We start from the raw sequence: 23,444 nt of genomic DNA on the forward strand, positions 1-23,444 counted from the left end.
CGCGGCTCCGACGGACGCGCTGGCGCTCCGAGTAGCGCGGCCGCGCACTCGCGTGTTCACCCTAACAGTGGACGACCCTGCACATGTTACGGTTCTGTTTGATAAAAAAAAAGTTCGTGCTCCTGTTTTGCATGACGTGCGCTCATGGCGCTTTCCTTCCGCCATAATGATTTTGTCATTGCTGTCTCATAAGCAAATCATCTGGCGTTTTCTACAAGGACTCTACTTGCCGTCCTGGTTCGCTTGTATATGGAAGCAGGAGGGCGATTAGAGTCACTCTAAGGGTGGCGGGGAAATTAGACGTACGGCAACCGTGCGCGCTGAGTATAGCAGCGTTTTTACCGAACCGAACCGAAACATTAAGGAAAGCAATATTTATGTGGGAACGTACCGAAAGCTGATTTCGCCCTTTTCTGTTTTTTTTGCTTAGCGAAAGCGAACATTAACCGTCATTGTTCTTGACTTCAAAACATAGATTCTGGAGTCTGGTCTCATCGTCCATGTACTCTAAGTGCAAACACCGCATTTAAGATCGCTGACAGGTCTTGCTGTAGCTGCAGTTTGGGAGCCGTATACGACAGAGACGCGAGTATCGTCGAGGTATGTTTGCCTGAGGGCTTTCCGCATGGCAACATGCCCCATGCCCCGGAGAGACTTGAGAAAACGTCGCCAGGGATCGACGCGCATACGTTGAGATTTGTGTCGGTGACGAAATGGCAACGGCAACCATCTTGGTGAGTTAAACAGAGGACATGCATGATCGATTCTGGGAGCGCAGGTGACCGAATCGTAGGCAGCGCAAAGCAATGCTTTTTATTCCTTCCTGTTTGTTGGCTCGCGGATACCGGCAATGAACTCCACCCGCTCTGCCCTTCCTTCTGCCCCGTCACACTTTCTTTCACAGCGAAGCAGTAACAGAAGGCGTGCACTTGCCTTCGCCCTGTCAGTTGCGAAGGGGACTTTTTCGTAAGGAACGATTTTCAGTTCAGTTTCACCTTCTTGTTGGTTTACACACAACCTTGTGTTCCACATGGAAAGCTTCTGCTCCAGATCATGGGCTCAGTGACAGTCGCCTTCCTCCGAAGCCAGGAAATCATCCTTTGGTCGCTCATCGCCCGGCACGTTGAGAAAATGCTGCCAGCTACGCCGTCGAGGGAGTTTGCGTGGAGAACTGCAAAAAGAAAATGTTGTAAATTTAATTTCTGCGTTCGTGCCGTGTGTTAAAAAAAACATTTCGGGACTGTTTTACGCGCAAGAACGAAACGGAAAATGCCCTACAAAGGAGGCCCTCCAGTTAATGGTGTTGGCTGGTTCTCATGACGTCGTGGATAATCTGTGGTTAATTCCCATTCACACTAGGTAAATCCCCCATGTCACGCTAGCATGACATGGGATTAACCACAAATCAGAATCAGAATCAGAATATATTTATTTAACATCATGGCGATGTTGGGTGCACCGGCAAAAAGCCAGTGGCAAGGCTTGACGAGGCCGGCGCACCCTACAGAAGCTTGGCAGTGATATACTTGTTCACGTTAATAAAACAAACGAAAGAAACAATACGAGGGCACTTTCAAAAAAAATGTACAAACATACAGGACATATAACAGTTTTTGGCATTATTTAGCTATATATTTATAAGGATTTCTTATTTAATAAATGTGGGAGAGTGAAGTTCAACATTTGATACCCGTAATTTGTGCGGGTCTTAGGTACAAACCAATTCAAAACTATTCGAGTAGAGTATTTAGACTCTTTGTATTTCAGTCCAGACAGCTGTAACATAAAGCAATTGTTTTTAACAACACTTGTTTCATACCGTCTTAAGAGCAACGTTTCATACAACTGGGGAAGGGGGGTGATGCCGAGTGCCTGAAATATCGGGCCACTATGCTCTAGTCGCGGAGCATTCACAATGCTACGAACAGCTTTTTTTTGAAGAAGGTGCAAACGATTAATGTTGGTAAAAGACGTAGTGCCCCAGACCAAAAAGCAATAGTTAAGAACAGAAGAAAAAAGTGCGTTATACAGCATTTGCTTAATACGCTTCGGCATAAAGTACCTTAGTCGACATAAAATACCGACAACCTTGGACTGTTTGTTTATTACCATTTCGACATGATAATTCCATAATAAGTTCTCATGAAAAATCACACCTAAACTTTTGATGACTGGAACAATCTGGATGAGTGACGAGCCCAATCTTAAAGAAAGTGGCGATCCGTTAATAGGCTTACTGCGAGGTCTGAAGAGCACAGCTTTTGTTTTCTGGGTATTAATGCTTAACAAATTGCATTTAGACCATTCTAAAAGCGAGTGTAGACAATGTGATGCTTGTTGCTGAAGATCTTGTAAATGTGAGGCTCTAAAAAATAAGGTGGTGTCATCTGCGTAAATAATGAAATTTGGCAGCTTACTAATGCAGACGACGTCATTAACATAAAGGAGGAATAGGAGTGGTCCCAAGATACTGCCTTGCGGAACGCCTGAAGTGATATGCCTAAAATCTGAGGAGTCATTGTGTATGTTTACCTGTTGTACTCGAGAACCTAAATAAGACTGAATTATTTGAAGAAACTTTCCGCGAAAACCATAGTGCTCGAGCTTAGCTATCATTATTCTGTGATTCATGCGGTCAAATGCTTTGGAAAAATCAATGAAAATGCCAAGAGTGAGAAGTTTCTGTTCAAAGGACTCTAAGATTAGTTCTTTCTGAGTTAGAAGCGCGGTTTCCGTCGAGAAGTGTTTTCTGAAACCATGCTGACTGGGCGTTATTATGTTATGTTTGTCACAGAAACCAGATATTCGTCTAAACAGGATTTTTTCAAAACACTTTGAAAAAACAGGAAGAATGGATATTGGTCGATAATTTGACAGAATGTTTTTGTCTCCGCCTTTATGTATAACCGTGACTCTGGCAATCTGCATTCTTTTGGGGAATACTGCATGTTCAATGCAACAATTAAAGATATATTCTAACACTGGGCTAATTACATCGGCTACATACTTTACTGGGGAAATTCTGAAACCATCAATGTCAAGTGCCTTGCTGTTGCGTAAAGACAAGAGGCAATTTTTAATTTCAATAGCATCTGTTGGCGATAGGAATGCACTGGAAACAATCCGTACGTCAAGACACTTCACATCCGTGAGATCGTCATTCCCATCCGCCTGAGACACAAAATGATTATTGAAATTATCTGCTAGCTTTTTCCCACTCACTAGCTCATTATCAACAAAAAGTTCAAGTACATCAGTGGCAGCAGAACCTCGGTTTAAAATTCTTTTAATGTTTTGCCACACAAGATCGCTCCTTTTTAGTAAGTCTTGGTTGAATAGTTTTTCCATGTACTGTTTTTTTGCCTGACGGAGAGTAGACGTAACTTGGTTGCGATATGTTTTAAATCGTACAAGATCATCGGGTAACTTTGTTTGAATGAAGCGGTTGTAAAGGTGCGTCTTCTTTTTTATCATTTTAAGACATTCTGCAGTTATCCATGGTTTTCTGGCTTTTCGAGGTTTTTTGAAAGCGACAAAAGGAAAGCTTTGCTCATATATAGTCCTGAATATGGCGATGAAGGCATTGTAGGCATCCTCTGGAGCATTTTTGTTTCGCACAACGTTCCAGTCAACATTTGCAAGTGCGCCTCGAAAGAAATTCAGTGTTTCATTATTAATGCGCCGGTATTCTATCGCAGAAGGTACGCATTGTTTCCTAGATGTTTCACACTCAACAATCAGGTGTATTGGAAGATGGTCACTGATATGGACATTAATTATTCCTGATTTAAGATGATCAGCTGGAGAATTAGTAAAAAACACATCAATTGACGTTGCAGCCTGTAATCGTGTTGGTTCATTTATGACATTAATAAAACCGTTGCATTGCAGTATAGACTCAACTTCTAGTTTGTTAGCAGAATGTGAAAGAAAATCTATGTTAACGTCACCACCTAATACTAGGTTAAGGTTGTTATCTGAGACCCATTGGAGATATTCATCAAGAAAGCAAGCAAAATTTGAGAAGTTGCTTTTAGGAGGCCGGTATATAACAGAGAAGACATTTTTACCACTTTGTAAGGACAGTACTTCGTAGTCATCATGAATTTGAGTGAAATCAGCGAGAATACTGCATTTAAAACCTTTTTCTATTGCTATCAAGACACCTCCGCCTCGTTTGTCATTGCGATTTTGTACATGTGTGTTGTAGTTCGGCAACTGCAGTATTTCACAACTATTTTGATACCACGTTTCAGTGACCATGACAACGTTGAAACGGAAGTTAAGTGTGGAAAAAAACGCCTCAAATTCGTCGCCTTTATTTCGCAAGGATTGTGCGTTGATATGAAAGCAAGAGATAGTTTTTGTTTTCTGCGAGGATGCAGCGTATATATCTGATGGCAGGAAGGAATGACGCGCTGTCTGATTGAAAATGTTATTTAACGTGTTAGCTGTCATGTTCATGCAATCTTAGCTAGGTCCTCTTCTTTATCTATGCGTATTACTGTTCCCCCTTCCATCTTCCTCATGTATATCCTTCCATTGCGCACCCAGACAAAACGGTACTGTTTTTCTTTGGCGGCACACTTTGTCAACCAGTGCAGCTTTTTCACAGAGTATGTGAGATTCTCATTGATGAAAATGTCTTCATCTCTTAGGGCTGTCCTTTTCTCGATCCATTTTTCTCTTTTTGCTCTCTTGAAAAATTTGACCAGTATTGGTGGTTCCTTGCTCGGTTTACCTTTGATTCTATGCACCGCGTCGACTTCATTTTCATCAGGAACGGGAAGTTGGAGTTTGTCAGCAATAGATGCCAAAACTACATCCAGGTCTTCATTAGCACTTTGTTTTATTCCATGGATTTCTATATTGTTTCTACGGGAGTAAGTCTCCAGTTTATCCACCTCCGTTTCCAACTGCTGAAGCCGCGCGTTTGACGTTGCTAGTTGATCTGCTAGGTCGCAAGTCTCTTTTCTTATGTCTTTCAGCTCGGTTTTCTGTATTTCTAGCGACTGCAGGACAGTGTCGTATTGGGAAGAAAGTAGGTCTAGCGATGCTTCCATACCTTGCATTGTCTGATTTTGATGCTCTATACTTTTGTTTGTAGTATCTAGTTTCGTCAGCTGTTCTTCCTGCCTTCTTTCGAGTTCGTCCAGGCGACGCAGTACAGCATCTAACTTTGACATGACACTTGCTAAAGAAGGTTCATCAGGGTCACATGACGATATTTCACTCAAGGAATCAGTGTCCCTGTGACGTGCGGTTCTTGACCTGCCCGCTTTGCAGGTCGAGCATGCCCATTGTCGAAGCATTTCCTTCGACATGCTTTTGAGATTTGTTTTTGTAACGCCCGAGCACTTTCCAACATGATAAGCATTCTTGCATTCGGTACAGATAAGACTTTTGCCATCAGGTGAGATCGCTTTTAAACATGCAAGGCATTCTTTACTTGACATTGCCAAAAAAAAACTGGCGGGCAGTCCAGCGGAGGGAAAAGGCTAACAAAGCAAGTGTGAAAGGCAAAATATTCTCACCTACACAGAAGAAAATACACAAGTGAGCGATGCCCTCGTAATCCGCCGGACTGCAGCCTTCGAAGAGAAGCGGCGGCTTTTATAGCTTGTCGATCCGTGTTGCTTGCGCTGATTGTCCTCGTCCTGGATGACGTTCCACCATCGTAGTTCGGCAGGCCTCGTGGGTAGAGCAGGGTGCACAGCTGATACCACAGTGATATCGCGGTTCGAACACACTCAGCTGTCAATCGATGGCCATACGTTCGTCAGCCCAGAAATCGGTCCCTACACAGAAGAAAATACACAAGTGAGCGATGCCCTCGTAATCCGCCGGACTGCAGCCTTCGAAGAGAAGCGGCGGCTTTTATAGCTTGTCGATCCGTGTTGCTTGCGCTGATTGGCCTCGTCCTGGATGACGTTCCACCATCGTAGTTCGGCAGGCCTCGTGGGTAGAGCAGGGTGCACAGCTGATACCACAGTGATATCGCGGTTCGAACACACTCAGCTGTCAATCGATGGCCATACGTTCGTCAGCCCAGAAATCGGTCCCTACACAGAAGAAAATACACAAGTGAGCGATGCCCTCGTAATCCGCCGGACTGCAGCCTTCGAAGAGAAGCGGCGGCTTTTATAGCTTGTCGATCCGTGTTGCTTGCGCTGATTGGCCTCGTCCTGGATGACGTTCCACCATCGTAGTTCGGCAGGCCTCGTGGGTAGAGCAGGGTGCACAGCTGATACCACAGTGATATCGCGGTTCGAACACACTCAGCTGTCAATCGATGGCCATACGTTCGTCAGCCCAGAAATCGGTCCCTACACAGAAGAAAATACACAAGTGAGCGATGCCCTCGTAATCCGCCGGACTGCAGCCTTCGAAGAGAAGCGGCGGCTTTTATAGCTTGTCGATCCGTGTTGCTTGCGCTGATTGGCCTCGTCCTGGATGACGTTCCACCATCGTAGTTCGGCAGGCCTCGTGGGTAGAGCAGGGTGCACAGCTGATACCACAGTGATATCGCGGTTCGAACACACTCAGCTGTCAATCGATGGCCATACGTTCGTCAGCCCAGAAATCGGTCCCTACACAGAAGAAAATACACAAGTGAGCGATGCCCTCGTAATCCGCCGGACTGCAGCCTTCGAAGAGAAGCGGCGGCTTTTATAGCTTGTCGATCCGTGTTGCTTGCGCTGATTGGCCTCGTCCTGGATGACGTTCCACCATCGTAGTTCGGCAGGCCTCGTGGGTAGAGCAGGGTGCACAGCTGATACCACAGTGATATCGCGGTTCGAACACACTCAGCTGTCAATCGATGGCCATACGTTCGTCAGCCCAGAAATCGGTCCCTACACAGAAGAAAATACACAAGTGAGCGATGCCCTCGTAATCCGCCGGCCAATCTTGACAATCAGTCGATGCTATTGGCGGCCTTAATTGTAGGGCATTTTTTTGTATTTGTTGAGGGGCAGTTGTATCAGACTATACCAAAGCCTCATTTGTGGTCATTTCAGAGACGTTTCAGGGCCCCTTAAAGGCAGGAGAATCTTTACACCTGTTGTTCCTGTGAAGGTGAACCAGAATAAAGAAAAAAATGCGTTTTGAGATGCTTCTGCGGCATTTTAACGCGAGTTTTAGCAGACATCAGAAAACAAGTGAATTATGTTTACTATATATATCACTGTTAAAATTTTCACATAGTTAAAGGGTGCATAATTTCATCCACACTCTTACACCTCACAAATTAGGAACACATGCTCTATCCTGCACCCATGAATTTTAGAAGTTTGCATGAACGGGTGCATGTGACCCTAATACTCCTGGTAGCGCCGTCGAGGTGCAAGGGTGTTCCTATAAAAAATGTCAAGCTGGTTTCACCTCAGTGCTGCTTGTCCGGCTAAATGAGGAAGAAAAAATGATAAAAAACAGAAAATATAGCCCTAGCTCATGTGCTTTACGGAACAAAAATGCTAGTGTAGTTCCTGTGACAACATCACATGCCCATGTGAAGCAGTAACATGCATGTTCAGCATTCAATCCACGTTTTACTAATGCTTCCACGCCACTGCAACATTCCACATGGCGATAAAACTTAATTATGAAAGCAGTACAAATGCGCTGATGGTGCCAATAGTATGCCCTCGTTAGGATTTCACTTTGAGGCATGGTTTAAATTTTGAGCAGCCGAGAACATACATGCAGCGGAAAGAAAAATTTGGTTCACTTGCAGCATAAAAAATGTGAACAAATCTAAAAAAAATTGTTGGAATAATACCTATGCCGTGAATGTGGGGGCTCATTGATTGTTTTGATCATAACGTGCTCCTGTGCTGAATCCAATCTAGGCAAAGCAGTTACGACTGTATCGTAGTGAATAGAGAAATCATTACATTGAAGTCTTGCGACAATATGTTTCAATCGGAGTATTGCCTGCGCCAAATCATTCTGCTTTACACACCAAATCACGCACAAGAAACAGGACCAAACTTAGCTATTTCTTGAAGCAACTACTGTGTCAATTGAAAGAAAGGCAGCTGTGGAGGCCTGAAGTTAATTAGGTCCCGAGAAGAGCTTGAGAAACCCTAAGTGCGTAGTGGGAAAAACAAAAAATTTATTTTGCCTCGACGTACGTAGCTCCCCAAGACTGAACGAGTAGCAGGAGGTGCCTTTGCAACCCCTAAAAAGAAAATGCTGTGATTAGCGGCGTTTTATATCCGAAAGCTAAACCTGGGCTATCGGAGACGCTGTAGTGGAAAGGTCCATACTATTCTCGGCAATCCGGGGTCCTTTAACGTGCACTTGCATTGCACAACACATGGGCGTTTTAGGCATTTAGTGCTTTCAGCTCCCATTCTGGGCAAACTCGCGAACATGGTCTTTGCATCGCAGCGCACCGGGCACATAACCTGAGCTAGAACTGCTAGAACCTGAAGCGATCATTTCCATCCGCCCACTGAATTCGGAACCGGCGCGCTGCGAGTGGAAGCACGCTGTGCGGGCCGTGAGGGCGCCAAGGGGAGCCGAAGGTCTACTGGACCGCAGAAGCATCTGTCGAGCGTTTCGATGGTTTCGATTCGACCCTGCAGTCCGCATTCTGCCCTCTCTTCGGTATGTGTTGCTGTCAATCGCCGCTGCGTTTTGTTGATTCATTTAATTTTATGAAGAGCAATGCTGCAGACCTAGGGGCATTATGCCTATCCAACACGGCACCCTCGAGCCCCTCTTCCGCCTCTCTGAGCCACCTCACCACGAATGCCCTTCCACCGTCCCTGCGCGGACATTCGAAGATTGCTCGGGCTACAAGCGCAGCGCGTAAGCCGAGCGATCTCTCCGCTCGAAAGCCGCGGCGCCAGGACGACGCGCGTACAGACGGGAGGCTGAGAAGGCGCGTGCGGTAAACAGCAAACAGACATGACGCATCCATGAAAGACTACACAACACCGCCACTGAGTGCATGCCACAGATCCATGTTACGTGTGTTCGCACGAACGCTGCCGTACGACCACACTACACCTGTCCCGTGTCAACAACACTGCCGCCGAATGTGTCGAACTAGTGAAGAAACCGCTCCAGGAGGCAACGTCCCAACTTCTTCGAGAGCATTTCGAGATGTCTGTTCGGGAGGGAGCCGTCCTAAAATATCCTAAGCTTTGCCTGCCGTACATTTTATGCTCCCCTCCTCTTTCGACGACAACGTAGGCTATCATTTTTGTTACACATTTTGCCACCATCGAAATGCAGCTGGTGGAGTGAAAATAAAAAAAAAATTCAGAAAGGAGGCCAATTCATGGCAACTTTTTTATCCGAATATAGCATGTTTAATCGCTTTTTATTTTCCATAACTGCACAGTTAGCAATCACTGTGTATGCTGCTCCGATGCTGCAAATGCATTTCAGCTCCCGTACACAATGTAAGTGAAAAATGAATGCGAAACTGCATTTCTGCCGCCAGGCGGCCACCGGTACTGTCACGCCTTTGTTGACTTTTTTTTCCAGCCTGCTCGTCATGGCGTCGCGCGCGCGCGCGTCCCTGTGTGTGTGTGTGTGTGTGTGTGTGTGTGTGTGTGTGTGTGTGTGTGTGTGTGTGTGTGTGTGTGTGTGTGTGTGTGTGTGTGTGTGTGTGTGTGTGTGTGTGTGTGTGTGTGTGTGTGTGTGTGTGTGTGTGTGTGTGTGTGTGTGTGTGTGTGCGTGTGTGTGTATGTGTGTGTGTGTTTAAGTACCGTATATGACGTATCAGGACAGAAGCAGCCGCCGTGCCGAATGCATTTCTTTATTCTGGATTGGCAGAAAGTGCGGCGCTCGATCACATTGTAAAGATGAGAAGTCAGAAAGCACGGGCAGTGTTATTATGTGCGCGTGTTCATGCGCCAGAATGTATTTGCAATGTAGCAATTGTTGTCCTTTAGTCAGCGTTAGTGAAAAAGACGAGCGTTGCCGTGATGCGGAGACGTAGAGCAGCTCGGCACTACCACGCACCTGCCTCGAATGGTAAGCAATCCTAGTTTTTCATGCCTGCTGGTTTTCATTTTACAAAGGATATGTTATGGAAGAGCGGTCTCAGGGCTTGCCGTTTCTAAGTGCCTAACTGCCAAGATCTGCAGTGCAACAGGCCGCTCTTTCCTTGTATTCTAGGAAGAGAAGCAGCGCTGGACAGAGTTCGGCTAGAATATTTGTGCACGCAGCTGTTTTTGTTTTGACGAGACGAATGTTGCAGTGTACTGCCGCATGCTGCTTAAGGACACGTTCACACTTGTCCAAAAATCCTGCGAGCGAAGCGGATTTAGCCGCTTTTGACGCCGAGCGAGGTGGAAAGCAATCGGGCAATCGGGCTGGACCCAAATTTTTCACGTTCGCTGCCAGGGCGGCGCCCTTCGACACAGTACCCCTCACCTCTTAATGAATTCGTCGTTGTTGCGGCCTTTTTCAGCGCGTTCACTGGCCATAAATCGGACACCGGTACATCGCTTCGTCTCACCTCACCTATAAACAAAAGTAGAAGTGATAAATTTGCATTATTTTTTATTTAGAGTGACGATTCTGCCGCTAGTAGGCTTATGGCGCGTTCACACTTCGACATTCGGCGGCGATAGCGAGCGGAATCCGCTGCCACGACAGAGATTCCGCCGAAATACCCAGCGGAAAGGCCGATCGGTCCAGGACCGATGCCTCCGGAAAAAAAAAACCGCCGAATCTCGTCAGCCAATAGGAAGGCGAGTACCCGGGGCGAGAAACATGGTGGCGCCCTTCGATGCAGGACTCCTAGCTACGGACTGAATTCGTCGCTGTTATGCCTTTTTCAGCTCGTTCACTGGCCATAAAAGAGCCAGTGGTCTTTCGCTTTGTCTCATCTCGCCCATAAAAAAACGTCTGAGCGGTAAATTTGCTTTACAGTTTATTTCGGGGGACGATTCTTCCCTTTTTAGGCTTAAGAGGGGTGTTGGTTTGTTGACAAGAGTGGATCCCGTCCTAACCACCAGATGGCGCCACTAGGCTAATTCGAAGAGAGCCAGAGGCGGCTAGGAGCCGCTACATACGGCGAGTACATGGAAGCCTTGCGTGCGATAATGCGCTCACATATGGTCCACAAGGGACATAGGCAAGCCTACAAGAAGCCATGGTGGGACAGGCAGGTGGCAGAGGCATGGCAAGCGCGCCGGGACGCGAACCGCGCCCATCGCAGGGCGGTGAAAGATAAGGACCAGGACGCAGCAGCAGTGGCGTGGGACATATACCTGCAACGCAAACATGAAATGCAATCACTGGTGCAGGAGAAGTTGGCTGCCGCAAATCTCAAGCAAATGCAAACCCTGCGGGCAGAAGGCAAGTCGGCGGCTCAGAAATTCTGGCGGTATGTCAGCTCTCTGGACAGGGAAAGGGTGGGGCCAACAGAAATGGTCGATAGTGCCACTGGACAGCCCATCACCGACCTGCAACAACACGTCACGGACTACTTGTCAGGACTCTATGGGCCACCAGCCTACATGCCTGAGGACAAGCTTGAAGGGTCATCGCCCTCAGCTCCATCCCAGGACCAACCAGATATCGCATGGCAGGTCACACTGCCAGGCATGAACTGGGCACTGGGCCGCATCAGCGCTTGCACAGCCACGGGACCCGATGGAATACCAGCTCGCCTACTAAAACTACTCGGTCCAAACTCGAGAGAACAGCTGGCCCAGTTGTTTACCACCATTATTAACGGCGGAGACATACCCGAGGACTGGCGCAATGGCAGGGTGGTGCTCCTGCTGAAGCCCGGCGGTAATGCAGCCCACATCGGCGACTACCGGGCACTCACGGTCACCAGCGTGGTGTACCGAGTTTTCATGCAAGTCTTGAAAGCGTGGATCAGCGGATGGGCAGAATCAGCGCACGTCCTAACGGAGCTGCAGAATGGGTTTCGTCCGGGCAGACGGCTAGAAGACAACCTCTTCGTACTCACCAGCTGTACAGACATTGCCAGGAAGGAAGGCAGGAGACTCATCTGCTGCTTTCTGGACGTCGAAAAGGCTTATGATAACGTCCCACACGAAACTCTCTTCCATCGCCTTGGTACTCTGGGAATGGCACCACCACTTCTCGAGACGATAAAGAGGTTGTACAGGGAAAACGTAGTCACAGCCGTTTTTGGCAATGTGCATTCGGAACGGGTCTACGTACACAGGGGGCTTCGGCAGGGATGTCCATTGTCTCCCCTCCTCTACCTCCTGTATGTGGCCGGACTGGAAAAGGCACTCCTGCAGGCAAACCTGGGATTCGGCCTTATGTACAGAACCACAGGAATTGACAACTCCAGCCGACTGCCGGGTCTTGCCTTTGCTGATGATTTGGTAATCATGGGAGAAAACACAGAGGATGTGCAAAAAATGCTAGACATTTGTGCCGCGGAGCTGCGAAGCCTTGGCCTCAAGTTCAACCAGCGAAAATGCAGGGTTGTTCAGCTGGCAGACGAGGCGAATGATCAGCTATCGCTGACGTTGAATGAAGAGACCCTGACAGTCGACAGATCGTATAAATACCTGGGCATAAATTTGTGTGCTGAGACTGACATGTTCAGACTGCACGAGGCCAAGGTCCGTCAATCTGCACTTCGAGCGCAATGCATCCTCCGACGTCGGTGCCTGCGGGGGTGCCGCCAGTACACCATGGTCCGCGACCTCTGGAAGCTCGCGCACGTGCCAGGACTCACATTCGCCAACGCGGTGGTCTGCCTCCCACCAGCCACCAGAAATTGGTTAGAGCGCAGACAAACAGAGCTCGGCCGCACTGCAGTCGGGTGTCATGGACGGGTGGCCAATGCAGCCATTCAAGGCGACCTGGGATGGTCTAGTTTTGAGGCAAGGGAGGCATGCAGCAAGCTGGAGTACCGCGGTCGACTGCAGTTCATGAGCCGGAACCGATGGGCAAGGCGGGTCTTTGAATACCTCGCTGCGACATGCCTACGCACTACATGGGTGAAGTGCCTCCACAAGATAGAAGGCAAGTATGGACTTTTCCAGACACCCATAAGTGCCGAATCGGCAACGGCATGGAAACAGGGGGCAAGGAGACGGGTCCAGGAAAAAGAGAATCGCCAATGGCTGCAGGCGCTCGCGGAAAAACCGACACTGGCTGTGTACAGCGAGTGCAAAAACAGCATCGGACCTGAAAAGATTTTTGACAACGGCCTGGGTAGCGCATTGCTGTTTGAGGCCCGTGCCGGAGCGCTGCGAACACTGGTGTACCGCCGTCGCTTTGACGCAACACCAGAAGCACAGGCAGCAATATGCCGAGCGTGTAGCGACGCGGAGGAAACCATCGAGCACCTGGTGATGTCGTGCCAGAGACTCCATCCGATGCCGACAGAGGGCGCCACATTCCCACAGGCGCTCGGGTTTCACGGTTCTGCAGCGGACGACGAAGGAGACAGCTCCAAGGTCAAGAGCGAGGGATGCTGCGAACCAAGCGTCGACTAACTCTTTGGTGGAGCAGTGTCTAAAAGCGCGAAACCGCAGTCGGAAGTGAACGAGGTCGATGAGCGAACCCCCCCCCCCCACCTCCTGGCTTTAGCCCTTGCGTTTTTTTTTCTTTTTTTCTTCTTTTTCCATTTTTGTGCGTTTTATCTTTCTCTCCTTGTGTGCTTCCATCTTCTTGTTTTTTTGGCTTTTTTGGTCCGGGTGCCCAACCTAGTGGTGCCCACCCGTTACAAAGGACAAGGCCTCAAGTATCTATCTATCTATCTATCTATCTATCTATCTATCTATCTATCTATCTATCTATCTATCTATCTATCTATCTATCTATCTATCTATCTATCTATCTATCTATCTATCTATCTATCTATCTATCTATCTATCTATCTATCTGTCTATCTGTCTGTCTGTCTGTCTGTCTGTCTGTCTGTCTGTCTGTCTGTCTGTCTGTCTGTCTATCTATCTATCTATCTATCTATCTATCTATCTATCTATCTATCTATCTATCTATCTATCTATCTATCTATCTATCTATCTATCTATCTATCTATCTATCTATCTATCTATCTATCTATCTATCTATCTATCTATCTATCTATCTATCTATCTATCTATCTATCTATCTATCTATCTATCTATCTATCTATCTATCTATCTATCTATCTATCTATCTATCTATCTATCTATCTATCTATAGTTTTAAAAGCGAGAATGTTAGAACTGGCGTAACGTCCGGCAAAATAGGTGCATTTAGCGTACGTAAGTGTGCATACGGTTATGGTACGTAGACAACATCGATTCACGTCTTGCCATATCTGTGAACGCCGTGAGCAGACGACACACATACGATGAGCGGAGACGCGGTGGCCGGGAAGTGTCAACGATGCAGCTTTCCGGCGGCAGCGGATTTCGCTTGCTCTCGCCGCCGATTGTCCAAGTGTGAACGCGCCATTAAGAGGAGCGCCGGTTTTGTTGACAGCACTTGTTCCTGTCCTGAAGAGCAGATGGCGCCACTAGGCTGGGCGTTTCGTTGCGAGTCTGCATACGCTGAACTAAAAATGGAAATGTGCCTGCGTTTACGTACGCAAGCGTGCATACGGTTATGGTACACAGACAGCATCGATTTATGCTCTTTTCTAACCATATCTGTGTACGACGCGAGCGGTGACGTGGTGGCCGGTAAGTGTGTGGAAAAGCGAGAAACAGCAGCGGCGCGGCGGTTCCGCCTCTCCCGGGCGTCAACAGATGAGAACAGGTCCTAGTTTTCCCGGCGAGCGAATCCGCTTCACTCGCCGGATTTTCTCTTCTATGTGTGTTCTGTAAAATTTAAAGCCGTTTAATTCTATTTCGTCAAATTTCTTGCCCTGCGGTTTATTCGTGCGTGGTGATTTTTGCAGCTGACGTGTGTAAGGACTGTGCCGTATCTCTGCGTAAAATGCATTGCGTAAGCGTGACGTCTGAGATAAACTTTTAATTTTGTCTGCTGCACAGGTGCTGACTGCCGGTCGTTTTGTGCATCAGGCCCATATGCAATTTGGTGACGCTGCCATCTGTTTTGGTTTTGAGTTGTTTTTAGAACGGCACCCAGATTAAGGAATCCTGTGCGGTTCAAGCTAGGTATATTTAGCTTGCTTTTGCAAATTCTTAAAATTTCATTGTTTGGCCAGAGTGACCTAATTAATAAATTTTGACGGTCTGTAATCATGATGGTAATAAATGGATGTCTGCAGGGGAAACATCCAGATGGGAGCCCACAGCTTTCACTTTAATTGTTGCCACTGGGAAATATTCATGAGCAGTATGGAAGCAAAGGTGCGTTTAGGTTTTTCACCATACTTTTTTTTCATGTTGTATGTTAGGTTCTCTTTTGTGTCCCTTTCCCTTCTTTTCTTCTTCAAGCGGCTTCATGAAACACGGTCATAGCCAAACTGTGCCCTCATGCATTTGTATACATCCTTGCTAGTTGGTACTCAGCGCAGGATTATTGCAAACCAATTTGTGTGTTCTTGAACGTACGTTCCTGTAACCCTGCATTAACAAATAAGCGCCAAATATGTGGATGATCTTTTTATATTTCTCTAACAATCACCAAAAACTTTTGCAATACCTTGTCCTTGGCACACAAAGTTCTCGGTTGCCTATCTGACATAAAACCGAACACAACAACAACAAAAAACAAAGAACCTGATAAAAACGTTTCACAGATGAAAAAAAATGTAAGCCATGTCAGCAAAAAAATTCAAGTTTTGAGGCATATTCAGCCATCTGTTACAAGGTGACGTAGTCCTCATTTGTTTTCTAATGGCAGTGGGGTTTATTTCTATAACTAATTGCAACAATTTTTGTTTTAAGCAAGAAATAAATTTGCGATTTGCGTCCCTGTGTTCAATCCCAGCATTGCACGGTGCTCCAGGTGGATGCTACTCATATTTGCAATTTGAAAGGTCCGCTGGCATGTTCATTCACATGTTGTCTCTTTCAACTCGATCAGGATGTAAGTCCAGCATGCACCATTGAGAGAGAGATGAAGGCTCTATATGGTGAAACTTGCGTATTCCTCTTAATGGTAGTGCTCTTGTAAATCGCCTAGCGAGTCCACTTTCGTTTTCTTCAATCATATGTTGGAGCACCCAGAGGGCTACAAAACATTTGATAGTTTCGTTCACCCATGTAAACAGCTCATAGAGCAGTATTTTACCTTTGAATGGCCTGTGAGTACTTTCTGTTGCTGCCAATAGCCTCACAGTTCCTCCAGTGCAGTCACAAGGACTCTTCGCATGTGATGTGGTGAAAAGTTCATTTCAAAAAATTGAAATCATTTTCATGGTAGTAGAGGCTTTTAACTGATTGCTTGGTCAGACCGCAAAATGTGCTTCCCGGCTCAGTGCTGTTTGTGTTGGGAAACATTAGCAGTTCTGCCATCAGGCCACTTCATTTTTACTTTTTATAAATTTACCCTTCTGCAGGTTTCTGTATTGCCGAACCTGGCGGAATTAAAGCCCAGCATACCATTGTATTCGGGCAGTGGAGTGCTGGTATTGTGTATATTTGCAGCCGGCGGCAAAATGTGTTGCAATGAGAAGGCACGGAGAAATGTCAGATGTTGAACGCAGGGACTCCACTTACAAAATTGTTTTCTCACTTAAAACAAAAATGCTCCGATTAAACTTCTAGAATTAAATGGCCTTGTGCAACTTGCTATCTTTCATAATTTAATTAAGATCACCTCATTATGGAATAGACTGCTGAATGTCTCAAAAAGCAAATTTTCTCAACTTTAGAATTCTTTTGTGGACATGCATTATGCTTTTTGCTGTCTGAAACATTTTTATCGCTTTTTTGCCTTCGGGGCAGCTTAGAAAACTAGTTGGAATAACCGCTGAGAGAACATAAAATTTGTTATACAATTTAAAATTTTCATATTTTGTACCTCCTTCCATCCTTTGTTTAAAACAAAATAAGTTCAAATTAATGCATATGGAAGTGCAATACTTTTTACTTATGTAAAAGAAGTTTCATAGTCATGCGTAAGAATGTTTCTTTACAAAGTTTTTGAATGGCTAGGTTTGGCTACTACTTCGAAACGTGAGATAGCGAGAGTGACACAAAAAAATTTATTGTGCCAAAAAGAAGCTGGGCTAACGTTTATGGTAGTAATGCACTAAGGCATTATCCTTTTTAAAGAAATCGAAGATGGTTGAGTACTATGTCTGAATCCGTTGGCATGGAATGACCCAATAACATTTAAATGCCAACTGTGTGCTGGTTGATGGAGCCTTTATGCAATTTTTGTAGCTCGATTAATATTGGGGTGTAGGTAGAATGCAATTTTTTCTGCTTGAATATTTGTAATGGTTCCATATTATGCCGTTTACTTTGACTCTTGTGTGGAAATTCTTTTTATGTGAATAAACTTTACTTCCTCGTAACTTTATTTCCTCGTCATAGCGAGTGGAGACTGGGATTAAAGGTACCAATGACCTGAAGAAAGGTCCCAGCCCCCTACAGTAAACAGTTTCGACAGCAGTTATAAGAGAAGGAAATACATATACAAGGCAAAAGTACAGAATTTACACAAGTGCAAACATATTACACTTGTAATACGCACTACACAGCCACAATGCACACATAGCACACTGCATACACTGTATACACTGTGTATACGCTGTGTATACACACTGTTTATATACACTGTATACAGTGCATACATAGCACACTGTATAGCACACATAGCGATTTTGTGAACGGATGTATGTACATACAAAGAAACAGAATTGGAACAGAATGACACTGATCAAGAAAAGGAAACAACATCGGGTAGTAGCAATGCGGCTAACTCTTTTTTGAAAGTACTCAATGGAGCGCTAATGTCTAACAGTTCCTCAACCTTGTTTATATTTCAGTTGACTGATATAAAAATGTTTGCTTTCCATAATTTGTTCTTGTTTTCGGCTTCTGTCGGCTGTTTCGCCGTAGAAGGTGCCGAGATGTATCTGTATTGAATGTTTTAGAGAATAATTTCTGTTTGTGTACTGTAAGCAGAAGCTTCTTATAGTAAATTTTGTCTGCGCGAAGTGAATAACTCTGGAATAATGGAGCGGTTGCAAGATATGCATAACGACCGTGGTAATTTGTATTTCTTTGTAACTAATTTTTGGTGCAGGCATTCGCCCCATATGGATACTGCTGCTGCTGAGCAGTATACTCAACTAGACCATTGGAGTGGTATGACTGTATGTACCTTTGCTAAATTTGTGAGAAAATTTTATTCACTCATCTGGGTGCTTGGTATTTTCATGATTCATATGTAACGGCAGATGAAATGCATATCTGTCCTAAGGACGAATGTGGCCATTTGTTAACACCATTTTACAGTAGCGATGTTTGCAACATGATTTAATCTCTTTATCTACATTGTACTCTCGTTCACTACATGATGCATGTATGCCTTAAAGAGAGGGAACCAGAACTCGTGGAGTAAAAAAATTTGACAGACTTGTTTGTTTTGAACATTGTATATGCCACAGCTAGCATTGTGTGATCTCCAAATGCACACGTTGATGTGTATGTATTTCTTCGAGAGGGGGTTTAGAAAGCAAACATCTGCTTGGAACCCCTTGTGGTCGTTTTCCAGATCTAGACTTCATCTCTTAAGAATATGTGACACTATTTTAGTGTTGGTAAAACAGCACGCTGGCTAACAGGACACAGGCAAGACACAGATAGAACGCTGACTAACAACTGAGGAATTCATTGCTTTGCTGCTTTGCTCAAAATAAATACTGGAAGCATCATCCAAATTCCAGAGCAGGAAAGTCATGGAATCGTCATTTGGTCACATCTGTTGTGATTATTTATCCAGATGATCCATTTCTTTTTCCGGTAATATTACCGACGATGTGCTTACGCAGGTTGAACATTTCTTACGTATGATGTACGTCTGTTATACCTCGCCCATGAGCTATCGATTATATATCCTCAGAATTTTACATTCTCGAAATTGTGTAATGCACAGATATTTCGACAAGTGTCTTGCTACCGTGATGCCATGTCCTGTCTGTGTTGCCGACATGTTCCATTAGATGTATGTTGACATACCGACCTTATTTCCCAACAATAATAATAATATTAATAATAATAATAATAATAATAATAATTGGTTTTTTGGGGAAAGGAAATGGCGCAGTATCTGTCTCATATATCGTTGGACACCTGAACCGCGCCGTAAGGGAAGGGATAAAGGAGGGAGTGAAAGATGAAAGGAAGAAGAGGTGCCGTAGTGGAGGGCTCCGGAATAATTTCGACCACCTGGGGATCTTTAACGTGCACTGACATCGCACAGCAAACGGGCGCCTTAGCGTTTTTCCTCCATAAAAACATAAGACGCTCCTCATGACAGAGGGACCCTGTACACTAAGCCACTGTCGCATACTGTGAATTTGTCTCTGTGTTTCTTCTTACACGGGGCTGTCTTTGAAGCACCTTTGCTGGGCGTGTTGCATACTAATTTCAGCTACTTTCTACAAAAAAAATGAAGCCATTGCAAAGAAATTCTACAAGCTGCAAAAGAAGGTCAAGTGCCAAACATTGAAGAACAAAGCCCAAAAACTTGTGTGAAGTCAACAACTTGATCAAACTAGGGCCTGCTGTGAAGATGGCTGAGGGCCTATGCTTTCGTTACGGTAGAAACACAAAAGGATAACTGGCCTTTTGGTGTAATTTTCTCTGAACAAGGATCGTCGCAGCAACCCTTAGGGTCGTATCTGCAATAATTTCTCACCGTGGAAGACCTTTTCCTGGCAAAAAAACCCAGAAATGTCTTCATTCCTCTCGAGCAGCTGTCCAGAAGAAGTGTGTACTCCATTGTAATCAAGGACTTAGGTACATTACACGCTGCCACATACCGCCTTGTTTGAGATGCTAAGAGAAGGCATTGATTCCATGTGAGCAGTACAATTCCAGAACCAATGCGGATGGATTCCTGGAGTTGTTAAACATCTATTTTTGTTCTACATATGTAAAGTTTAATGATGATCTGTACATTCAGTGACAAGGAGTATGCACCTGTTCATGCGTTGCACCAATTCTTGTGACCTTCTGCTGACCTGCCTGTCAAGATTGTCAACTAATTGAAGCTTTTCGTAGTACAAATATGATAACAGCTTCCCGTTTTGTGTGCAACTTCTTAGTAATCCTCAAGCTAAGCAAGGGCAGCACAAAGACATTGTTGACATTTTTAGGACCTCTGAAGCTCTTGCCAACCTTTAGCTAACCAAAGAAATGCCAGTGGAGGTACAGTTTCAGTTTCTCGATCTATGACTGTACATCGGAGAGGCCCATATGTGCTTGTGTTTTTTTAGCAGTCGAACAAAATGCTGTGGCTACAGACGTACCGAAAAATTCCCTAAACAGATTGTGTATTGACCGTCAGCAGGAAAGTGTCGAGGCCCAACTGAGACGGTTACGTGAAGCTAATTTCGCAGATGACCTCATCTGCAGTCTTGGCTTCAAGGTAATGAAAGAAATTTGCCGATCTACTCCAACGAGGCTTCAGAAAGGAAACTGAAGTTAGCTGTCACGCCATATGTGCACGCTATTAGCCACGTGCTAAAGAAAGTGAACGGGTGGGCTGCTGTGAACTTAGTATGCAACGCACCTAGCAAAGGTGCTTCAATGACCACCCCGTGTAAGACGAAGCAATGAGACTAATCCACAGCATGCGACAGTGACTTGGTTTACAAAATCCCTTTGTCACGCTGAGCACCATATGTTGAGAAAAAGGCTGGCGTGTTAACATTCGTCTAATGGAGCATTTCGGCAACATAGACAGGATACGGCAGCAAGCAAGCAAGGCGCGTGTTGTACAGTGAATGCATTCCGCACTTTCGATGTTGTAAAATTTTGAGGAAATATAATCGATAGCTCTTGCGCGAGATATATAAGGTGTACACCATATATACGAATTCCTCAACCTGCGTAAGCACCTCATCCATAATGTTAATGAAAAAAGAGATTGGATATATAATCCAGTCACGGATATAATCCGTGATTATATCTGTTTAAATAATCATGAGGGATGTCACAAAATGATGATTCCATGACCTTCGTTCTTGGTATTTTGGATGATGCTTGCTGTATTTATTGTGAGCAAAGCAATAAATTCCTCAGTTGTTGGCGCTGTATTTGTGTCATCTTGTCGGTGTCCTGTTACCCTGTGTGGTTTTGCCAAGAATCATGCACCAACTGGCCCGGCGGCTTTCTGTGAAATAGTTTAGTGACCTTGCGCAAATATTTCTTAATAGCTTTTTAGTTTATTGGCTGCAGACACAGAAGATATGTTAACTTGGTACTGTAGCCTGCTTTTCAAGATATCACATACTTGGTATAGTAATGAATGCATGCTTTGTGTTGCGTTGAAGCAGACCACTGTCATGGAAGGGGTTGCGTCGCGGACTTTGACACAGATACTATATTGCCTTCTGTCACAGTGAATGTTACACCTGACTTATCGTTGGTGTGTTTGTGAAGCATTATGAAGTGCGCTATATTTTCGTCTCTTGTCGTGGTGTTTTGGGTCTTTTATAGTCAGTTCACTCTCCAGTAAAGCTAGTGGTTTTGCACTAGCTTGTAGCAATTTATGCAGAATTAATTGCATTGCCTGATAACCTTCACTCCATTGGCTAACAGGTAGCTTTCCAGATTAAACATTGTTTTTATAATGCCTTTTAGAGCTATTTTCTCTGAAACCACAAGGGCCTCATTGGAATAATTTAGGGAATAACAGCTGGTGCTTGCTCACCGTATGGGCAGATTTTATTCTCTCTGTTAGCATTAGCATGCATAATATCACAGATCAATAATGAGGAGTATGTGGCATTTTATAAGGATCATTGAGCAATGTAATCTGATATGAAATGTACTGTTTTTGTGTAAAATGCAGACTCGCACCATGCATGCCATTCTGCGACGGAAATCCTGAGGTGGCTGAAAGCCTGTTCGTCGAGGGAGGATGACTACTCAGGCCCGTTTCACATGCATGCGATTTTCTCCAGCGATACTGCGAATTCAGTCGGTCTGCGACTGGGGAGGGCCGTCGGCTTAGTCGCAGACGGCTTGCGATCGAGTTCCGTCCGGTTGGAATTCAGTCAAAGCGTCGGTGTGTTCGCTCTGCGGCTGACCATTGTGGAGCGCCGAGACGGCGTGCGACGTGGGGTCACGTGGGAGCTGTTGCCGCGGTGGAAGCAAAACTGTTTATTCTCCTCAAAACATGCGAAATATTGCCTTGCGTCTAAAAATACGCTGGTCATAATATTATCAACACATTCAGTGAAACTTTTCTGTCGCGTTTAATAATGGGTTGCCTACGCAAACCTCAAGAAACCTTGCCTATCCCTCCGACCGAATTCGTTGTGTCGGTGTTGCATGTGAAAGCAGTGACCGAAAATCGCACTGCGGCCTCACCGACTACACCGGGTATTTTCGGTCCAGTCGCAGCATGTGAAACGGGCCTCAGCAGGCTCACTACTGCGGTTCACTCTGCATCTGCCATACTGTCAAGATTACGGATGTTCAGCATAAGCTACCTTATGTTTGTGTACAAGCTATTCCTGGGTGTTAGTGCCACAGTCCAAGCCTTCCTCAAGCTTGTTTATAGTGATGCACAGGCTTGAAGTTTTTATTGTTTCCTCTGAAAAAGTTAGGAGGTAGATGTAACAGCAATTGAATCTTAATTTTGTAGCACCATAACACCAATAAAGCAGGCATGGTGGAGTCGTTCCCTGGATGGCAGTAAGGAATTCATTGCCGAAGCTTCTTGTGCTTTGTGGAAGTCTTTGTTCTGACAATAAAAATGTTCCACAATTCTACAGTATTGTGATTTGCTAGTCAATAAATGATTTTTGTAGGCGCACAGCCTGTCTACTGCTATGAAGAGCTCCAGCAATACCGGTATATTACATTATATAAGCTTTATAATGGCAAATTTAAAGAACACTTAAGAAAAGCAATAAAAGTGGGAACAAAATATGAACCCACTGCGTGCATTTTTCTTGCCTGTAGGGGTGTAAGAAGCGCTAAAACGCCAATGTCTCGGTGGTAATAGTGTGCGAGTCGCCCCAACGCCTTTGTGTCACTAATAATAACAATAATTGGTTTTTGGTGAAAGGAAATGGCGCAGTATCTGTCTCATATATCGTTGGACACCTGAACCGCGCCGTAAGGGAAGGGATAAGGGAGGGAGTGAAAGAGGAAAGGAAGAAGGTGCCGTAGTGGAGGGCTCGGAATAATTTCGACCATCTGGGGATCTTTAACGTGCACTGACATCGCACAGCACACGGGCGGCTTAGCGTTTTTCCTCCTGCACGCGGGGTGAAAGAAAACACCAAGACCCATCTGGGCCGGGTGCAAGGGTGCTAGTTTCGCGGAACACCTAACCTGCAAGGTGTATGAAAACACCAAGACCAATCTGGGCCGGGTGCAAGGGTGTAT

General features: G+C 45.3%; 1 long non-coding RNA gene across 2 annotated transcripts; it reads left to right on the plus strand.

Moving 5' to 3' along the window:
- The first annotated feature begins 14,512 nt into the window (after nucleotides 1-14,512).
- Nucleotides 14,513-22,789, plus strand: LOC144093440 (uncharacterized). 2 transcript variants are annotated; one of them, XR_013306277.1, is made up of 4 exons: nucleotides 14,513-14,636; nucleotides 15,188-15,269; nucleotides 18,121-18,190; nucleotides 21,898-22,789. It is a non-coding gene; the product is annotated as an uncharacterized LOC144093440 (long non-coding RNA). The 2 variants fall into 2 exon arrangements; XR_013306274.1 differs by lacking the exon at nucleotides 14,513-14,636 and adding an exon at nucleotides 14,653-15,074.
- Nucleotides 22,790-23,444: the final 655 nt, after the last annotated feature.

The sequence above is a fragment of the Amblyomma americanum genome, chromosome 1 (assembly GCF_052857255.1).
Source record: "Amblyomma americanum isolate KBUSLIRL-KWMA chromosome 1, ASM5285725v1, whole genome shotgun sequence".
NCBI lineage: Eukaryota > Metazoa > Arthropoda > Arachnida > Ixodida > Ixodidae > Amblyomma > Amblyomma americanum.